The sequence below is a fragment of the Macadamia integrifolia genome, unplaced genomic scaffold (assembly GCF_013358625.1).
Source record: "Macadamia integrifolia cultivar HAES 741 unplaced genomic scaffold, SCU_Mint_v3 scaffold972, whole genome shotgun sequence".
Classification (NCBI taxonomy): domain Eukaryota; kingdom Viridiplantae; phylum Streptophyta; class Magnoliopsida; order Proteales; family Proteaceae; genus Macadamia; species Macadamia integrifolia.
The window spans coordinates 200524-209111 of record NW_024870606.1 but is presented as its reverse complement, the minus strand read 5'-3'; positions in this window follow the sequence as shown (position 1 = coordinate 209111).

The window sequence follows — 8588 nt, the reverse complement described above, 5'->3', positions numbered from 1 at the left end:
GCTACCTCCCCCTTGCCATGAAGGTGAAGTGGGAGAGAGAAGAGAGGGCGGGGATCCATCTTCGGCTCCTACCCTCACAATTGTAAGGCTTAGTGCTAGGATTTAAAATGTAAATGCAAGTGTACGGATCAGTGTAGCTATGGGTCGAACACAGGGAGAGTAGCCACTTTATTTTTTACATCTTTTAATAATGTGAAAGTGAACCGATTAATGGTTGTGATCTAATTCTAACTACCATCATAAACATATATATCTAAAATAACGTCCTAAACATCATCATCAAAGAATTTAAATACACAAGCCATGCAAATAAAATTAAATAAATAAATAACTGAAAATAAACAACCCATGCAATTAAAAAGCAGTGAAGAAAAAAAATACTGAAATAAAAATAAAGTAAAAGAAAGGGGATAAAGCTAAGGAGAGGCTCACAAGTAGGTTTCTCTACTTAGCCCGAGGGATGCATCATAATATGAGCTTCCCTACTTGACCCAAGAGTCAGTCTTACAAGGGTTACTCTACTTGGCTTTAGGGAAAGGGAGCCAATTAAAATAAAAACAATAAAATGATGGTTCTACGGCTAGGAGGGGCAAAGCCAACACATACACTAGCCATGAACCTTGGGGGAAAGAGATAGCAATAATGTAATGACTGAAAATAAAAATCCTAAATTAAGAAAGAAAGGGTAGTCAGAAGAGGGACTGAGAAGGGGGTGAGAAGACTACTGAAGAAGCCTACTTACTTGAACTTCAACCCTTGAACTGAAAACTTGATCGATTTGAGATACTACCAGTATTGAAAACTAGATTTGAAATAAACCAAATCTGAAATTTCTAGTACTAGAGAAAAAAAATCTGAAGAAGAAAATTGAACTTGAAAAAAAGAGATGCTCCACGGCTCGTGATCTTGTCACCTAGATCTAAGACTAAAACTATAACTTTAAAAATTACAACTCAATTGCATAACTCATAAATATAAAAGGCTGAATAAAAATAAAAGAGTGCTTGCATTAATTGAAATAAAAAGCTATTACAAAAGTGATTAAAGCAAAAATAAAGAAAAACTAAAACTAAAGAGAGTGAGAGAGAGAGAGAGAGAGAGAGAGCAACTAAAAAAAAACCTAGAAGAAGAATGAAGTGTCTCCCCTCCTCTTACATAAGTTGTATTTATAGGAAACAGGGAGGTAGGATAACAAATTTCTCTTTCCTAAAAGGGGGAAACCCACAATTGGTAGTGAGATCTTTTGAGACCAAAAGTGCTAAGGTGGAGGAGAGAGGAGAGAGGAGAGAGGAGAGAGGAGAGAGGAGAGAGAAGAGAGAAATAAACTTAGAGAAATTTCCTATAATTTTTTTTGTTTATTTTCTTTCCTTTTTTTAATTTATTTTTCTCTTCTTTTTTTCCTTATCTTCAAATCTTGCGCACAACCCTTATTGGCCGATTGTTTTCTTTCCCTTGGACGATTTTCCTTCTTACTTTGTGTGATTTGGACAATCTTCTGATGATGATGTGGAGGAGAGAGAAGATTTGGACAAAATTTATTTCTCATTTTTTTCTCTTCTTGCGTAAAAAACCCCTCCCATAATTTTCGTTGTCACACCCCGTTCACATAGAACCGGACCGGTGACAAGGTTAACTCCAGTTAACCCAAACCTGTCAGGATCATCTGATACAGTATCCAACCACAGCATACACACAACTAAGAAAATATTCAACAGTTCAGCGGAAGACTTAATTTACCTATAAATATCCCCATTATACTTGATACCCAAATTGTAGTACATAGTTAAGTACATGTGGGCCCACAGGCATGATATTTACACAAAAAGAATACAATTTACATATCAAGTACACAAAAGGGATCATCAAAAGAATTAAAAAGTAACCTTGTATGGATTCACTGCTGTGGTCCCACAGCACAACCCTCGCACGTGCAATCCGTGCCGTGCTCATAGTCCTCAGGGACCCACCAATCCTCCTCGGGGAATTCCACTGTGGGGCCCGACCCTTGATCCTCAGGCTGGTGACCTGTAAAATCGTCTAAAAGAGGTGCACATGTGGGATGAGCTCACTAGCTCAGTAAGTGAAAAGGAGGACCACACAATAGTCCACACAACAATCACAACCATATGCACTATATGCTATGCAATTCATTTTTAATCACATCCACCTAAACAACATTACTAAGTCTTGGGTTTACTGCTACTACAACCACAGTGCGCGTATACTCCGGGTACGAGCCACGAACTCCATCCCACGATACGCCCATAGGGCTGTCGGAGAAGGCCCACCGTGAGTACTCAAAAAGTAAAGCATGCCGACCACTGGCTCTCAACATAAAAGTAAATGACAGAAAATAAAGGTGCTGACTCCAATAATTTAAAAGTAGTACGATTGGCCCTCTTGAATATACCATCGGGGTCGCCGACTGTCCTAATGACCAGTTGGGCGTATGTCTAACCGCCATAGTGACCCGACAACCGCGACCACTGCTTCCCCCTAAATGGTGACCCAACACCTCAACCCCTGTTGGGAAGGGTCGTAGCATGGGAAGATGATAATCTTACACCGCATGCTTCTATATGACATAGTACGATTGCATAGTACCACCGCGTCCCATTCCACGGGCCACCAATGCACTCGTTTCCAAGCCGACTATGACATCTAGTCTATTAATGCAATATGCACAATGATGTCATCATTCATCACATAATCACAGCAACATTTAACATCGAGAAAATAAACATAACACACATGTCATAATAATATGAGGATGGCTAAGCTACAGATAATTTGCATGATGACATGGCTACTCTAGATACAATTAAATGAATGCCAAACAAACCTTGAAATAAAGTCAAACGTCCTCTCCACACTTACCTGTAGCGTACAAAGACTCAGGGTGAGATCCGGTGCGAGAAGGGTAAGTTTTGGTGAACCTATCATAAGTGAATGGGGTTAGCATTTCACCACTTTGGGGTCAAAACTAACAAGATTTGATGACAAAATCATGTTTAGAATCCTAAAAGAAGGTTACATGTCCGTTTTGGGTGCATTCGGACGTAGAAAGCACGTTAGGAGCCTCTCAGATGGGTCGGACAGCCCACCGGTCCTAACCCACCGGTCATGACCTACGGGCAGGTCGGCCCGCCAATAGGGCCCACTGATGCAGGCCGAGGGCCTGCTAGGACCGGCGGGCAGGTTGGCCCACCGGTAGGGCCTGCTGGTTGGCTCTGAGGCCCTATCCTCTCAGGTGGGTGCCCTCAGGCGGGCCATTTGGCCCACCGGTCTTGGCAAAAAAATGCCATTTTCCCCAAAACCTTCCCCAACCTTTGGGGAATCAAATGGGGCTTTTCAAAACCCATTCTCCACACATTCAAGGTCTCATAATATGGTTCTAACCTAGATCTAGGTTAGGTTTAAGGAATGGAAGCCATCTTACCTTCTTTGCTCAAGAACTCGTTCAAAAATCCCAAAATCACTTCAAATCACCAATGCTCCTCCAACTGTGGAAACACTTCTTCAAATCCTTCAAAATCAACACATAAACCATCTATTAAACCTTAGATTCGTCATCTCAAGGGAAATTTATAAGACCTCAAGAAACTCAACCCAAATCAAGGGTTTTATTTGGGTTTGGTGAAAGTTTAAGAACATATCCTTTGCTCACCTCTAAACGTAGATCTCGAGTTGGGGATCACTCTTCCGGCATCGGAATGGGAAGATCAAGCCTTGGCGCCACTTAAATCCATTCCTTCTTCCTCTTCCTCCCCTTTCTTCTTCTCCATTCTCTTTTCTCCCTCCTTTTCTCTCTCCTCCTTACTCTATTCACCAAACACCTTAATGTAATAAATGAGAAAATGGAAAACTCATAAATGCTATTTATACTTTCTAAAACAACTAAGTAACCACATGGGTGGGTCACTCAGGTGGGCGGATGCGCCCAACTGTGACCGCCCACCTGAGGGCCAAAAATTGGCCAACAAGTGGGATTTTGATGGAATTCGACTCTCGGCACGAATCTCACTCTCGGCATAAGGTCTATTATACGTATGCGCTTTAGGATACGGCTACATACCTACTTTATCCGTATATGGCCTTATGATATGTGCATGTACACGGCTTGGGTACACCCATCTCCTCTGGCATTGACTCTAACTTGTCTGGCCAACCGGTGTTCAAAGTTACCCTTACCATCATGGTCCATAAGGAACCCACCTTAACCCTCTCCGGTTCGGGTCCTACATGCTTAAATCGGGTCAACCGTGTAATTAGACCGGGTTTAAGAAGTAGGCTATCACATTTACCCCCCCTTTCTGAAAATTTCATCCTCGAAATTGGCGTACCTGGTTGTTCGAAAAGATGAGGGTACTTGGCTTGGATTTCATCCTCTTTCTCCCAAGAAGCTTCTTCAAGTGAATGATTAGCCCATCGCACCTTTACGAAGGAAATGGAGCAGTTGCGAAGGGTTTTCACCATTCGGTCCAAGGTTTCAGCTGGCTGCTCTATATAGGTCATATCCGCTTCTAGATATTCTGGTTCCATGGGTAATACATGAGATGGATCATGGACGTATCGTTTCAGCATGGATACATGGAATACATTATGAACATTCCCGAGTGAAGGTGGCAAAGCAAGCATGTAGGCTACTGAGCCAACCCGAGCTAAGATCTCAAATGGGCCAATGTATCTTGGGCTCAACTTCCCCTTTCTATGAAATCTTTGCAACCCTTTTGTAGGAGAGATCTTGAGAAACACCTTTTCTCCTGACTAAAATTCAATGTCTTTCCTGCGGTTGTCCGCATAGCTCTTTTGACGAGACTGAGCTACTTTAATCCGTTCTCGAATAACATCGACCTTGTCACAAGTCATCTGTATTATTTCAGGTCCCAACATTCGGCGTTTGTCTACCTCATCCCAATACAGAGGATTCCTGCACTTCCTACTATATAATGCCTCATATGGAGCCATCCCAATTATAGCTTGGTAACCGTTGTTACAGGCAAACTCCATAAGGTGTATATATTCTTCCCAACTACCACACATTTCCATTGCACATGCCCTAAGCATGTCTTCTAATATCTGTATGGTTCGCTCTGACTGACCATCAATTTGTGGGTGGAAAGCAGTACTCAAATTTAATTGTGATCCCAAGGCATGCTGGAAGCTTTTCCAAAATCTAGAAGTGAACCTTGGGCCCCTATCTGATACAATGCTCACTAGCACTCCATGCAAGCGCACTATGTTATCCATATAAATTTGTGCTAACTTGGCCATAGAGAACTTGGTCTTGATGGGAATGAAATGAGTAGTCTTAGTAAGCCGATCGACTATCACCCATATCGCATCCATCCCCTTAGGTGTGCATGGTAGTCCGGTGACGAAGTCCATTGTGATCCTATCCCACTTCCAGTCTGGTATTGAGAGTGGCTGAAGAGTACCATAAGGTCGGTGCCACTCAGCTTTTAGTTTCTGGTATGTAAGGTAAGTCGCCACATACAGGGCTATTGTGATTTTCATGCTTGGTGACCAATAATTTTGTTTGAGGTCTTTATACATCTTTGGACTTCCTGGGTGAAGTGAGTACTCGGAGCTGTGTGCTTCTCATACTATCTTGTCTTGTATATCCAAATCATCGGGTGCACACAATCTGCCTCAAAATATCAATACCCCATCACTGGCTAAAACAAAATCAGGGTCGTTCATTGTTTGATCTTGAACCTTAACTCTGATCCGCTGCAATTCAGGATCCAAAGGTTGTTTCATTATCACCTCTTGCCTAATAGACAGATGCACCTGTAAAGCCGCCAAGGATACAGTCAACCATTCAAGGTTTTCTGGTTGACGTTCAAGCTCTAAGGTTGCTCCTTCATATAAGAGGGCTTCATCCATTAGCGTCGCCTCTTGTACAAGTGGTGGGCTGACTGCTAGGTATGAGAGCGATACAGTCTGTGCCTTTCGACTTAATGCATCTGCCACTACATTAGCTTTGCTAGGATGATACTGAATGTCGCAGTCATAATCCTTCATGAGCTCAAGCCATCTTCTCTGCCTCATGTTCAAATCTTTTTGGGTGAAAAAGTACTTAAGGCTTTTGTGATCACTGTATATCTCGCACTTCTCCCTATACAGATAATGTCACAAAATCTTAAGGGCAAAAATGACTGCGGCTAGTTCCAAGTCATGAGTGGGGTAGTTCTTCTCATATTCTTTTAGTTGTCGGGATGCATACGCTATCACCTTACCGTGTTGCATGAGAACACAACCCAACCCCACCTTATAAGCGTCAGTATAGACTGTCATTCCACCTGTGCCTTCGGGGATGGTCAACACAGGGGTCGACACCAATCTTTTCTTCAATTATTGAAAACTCTTCTCACATTCCTCTACCCATTCAAATTTCACAACCTTTTTGGTTAACTTGGTCATTGGTGCTGAGATTGGAGCAAAATTCTCAATGAAGCGCCAGTAGTACCCAGCCAAACCCAAGAAACTTCTAATTTCAGTGACATTTTTAGGGCTTTCCCACTCTACTACTACTTTCACCTTATCAATATCCACCTCGATTCTAGCCTTAGACACTACGTGTCCCAGGAATCCAACTTGCTCAAGCTAAAACTCACATTTGTTGTATTGGCAAACAATTGTTGTTCTCGCAGCCTCTGTAATACCATCCTCAAGTGTTGAGTGTGCTCCTCTTCTGTCTTAGAGTAGATCAAGATTTCATCAATAAAAATAATTACCCAGTTATCGAGGACATCATGAAATACTTGATTCATTAAATCCATGAATGCTGCTGGTGCATTGGTTAACCCAAAAGATAACACTAGGAACTCATAGTGCCCATACCGAGTCCTGAATGCTGTCTTAGGTATATTGCTGCTCTTTATCTTGAGCTGATAATAGCCTGATCTAAGGTCTATCTTTGAAAATACCCTTGCACCTTGTAGCTGGTCAACCAGATCATCAATGCGTGGCAATGGATTCTGGTTCTTAATGGTTAGCTTATTCAATTCCTGGTAATCGATGCACATACGTAAGCTACCATCCTTCTTTTTGACAAACAATACTGGGGCACCCCAAGGTGAAACACTTGGGAAAATAAACCCCTTCTCCAACAATTCTTGCAACTGCATTTGCAGCTCCTTCAGTTCGGCTGGTGCCATCCTGTATGATGCTTTAGACACTGGAGCTGCTCCAGGAACCAAGTCTATGGCAAACTCCAACTCTCTATTAGGCGGTAAATGCATCAGATCATCTAGAAAGACATCGGGAAACTCTTTAACCACCTTTACCTCTTCTAGAGGTGTAACCCTTGCATCAACATCAAGTACCGATGCTAAGTAGCCCTGACATCCACTCTCCAACAACTTTACCGCTTGAAGGGCGGAGATGAGAACCATTCTCGCCCGTTTCATTTTATCTGCTTGGTAAACCAATTCTTTTCCTTCACCATCTATCACCCTGATTAATTTTTTAGCACACATCACATTAGCCCGATGGGCCGATAACCAATCCATGCCCAATATAACGTCAAAATTCTGCATATTGAACTTAATGAGTTATGCATCTAATTCCTTCCCACTGATTTCCACTGGGCACGATCCATACACCTCCTTCAACTGTGTAACTTTACCAGTAGGCAGACTAACAATCATCCCATGATCTAGGGTCCTGGGTGGCATACCAAGTTTCACAACAAATCTCTTAGATACGAATGAATATGTAGCTTCTGAATCGAATAAGACATAGGATGGTATACCTGATATAGATAGGACACCTAGTGTAACAATGCATATAAGTATAGCAGGTCATCAATAGATAACATAAGGAATTTCTTAGATTTAAAATGTACCTGCTACCACCTCCGTGCTGGCCTCAGCTTCCTCAACTGATAGGGCATACATCCTTCCTTGCGGTTGATTCCCCCAAATTAAGGGAGGTCGATATGCAGAGGGCTGACTAGAGGGTAAGGCTGGTGTCACACCCCATTCACACAGAATCGGGCCAATGACCGGGTTAACACTAGTTAACCCAAACCTGCTAGGATCATCTGATACAGTATCCAACCACAGCATACACACAACTAAGAAAGTGTTCATCAATTCAGTGAAAGACTTAATTTACCTGTAAATAATCCCATTATACTTGATACCCAAATTGTAATACATAGTTAAGTACATGTGGGCCCGCAGGAATGATATTTACACAAAAGAATACAATTTACATATAAAGTACACAAAAGGGATCATCATAAAAAACACAAAGGTATCAAAAAGTAAAGCTCAGCTCAGTATCAAAAGTAAAGCTCAGCTCGGTATCAAAAAGTAAAGCTCAGCTCGGTATCAAAAGTAAAGCTCAGCTCGGTATCAAAAGTAAAGCTCAGCTCGGTATCAAAACTACGGTCCCGCAGCACAGCCCTTCAGTAAAGCTCAGCTCGGTATCAAAACTACGGTCCCGCAGCACAGCCCTTGCACGAGCAATTCGTGCCGTGCTCTAATTCCTCGGGGACCCACCAATCCTCTTCAGCGAATTCAACTGTGGGGCACGACCTGTGCTCTTCAGGTTGATGACCTGCAACATCATCTAAA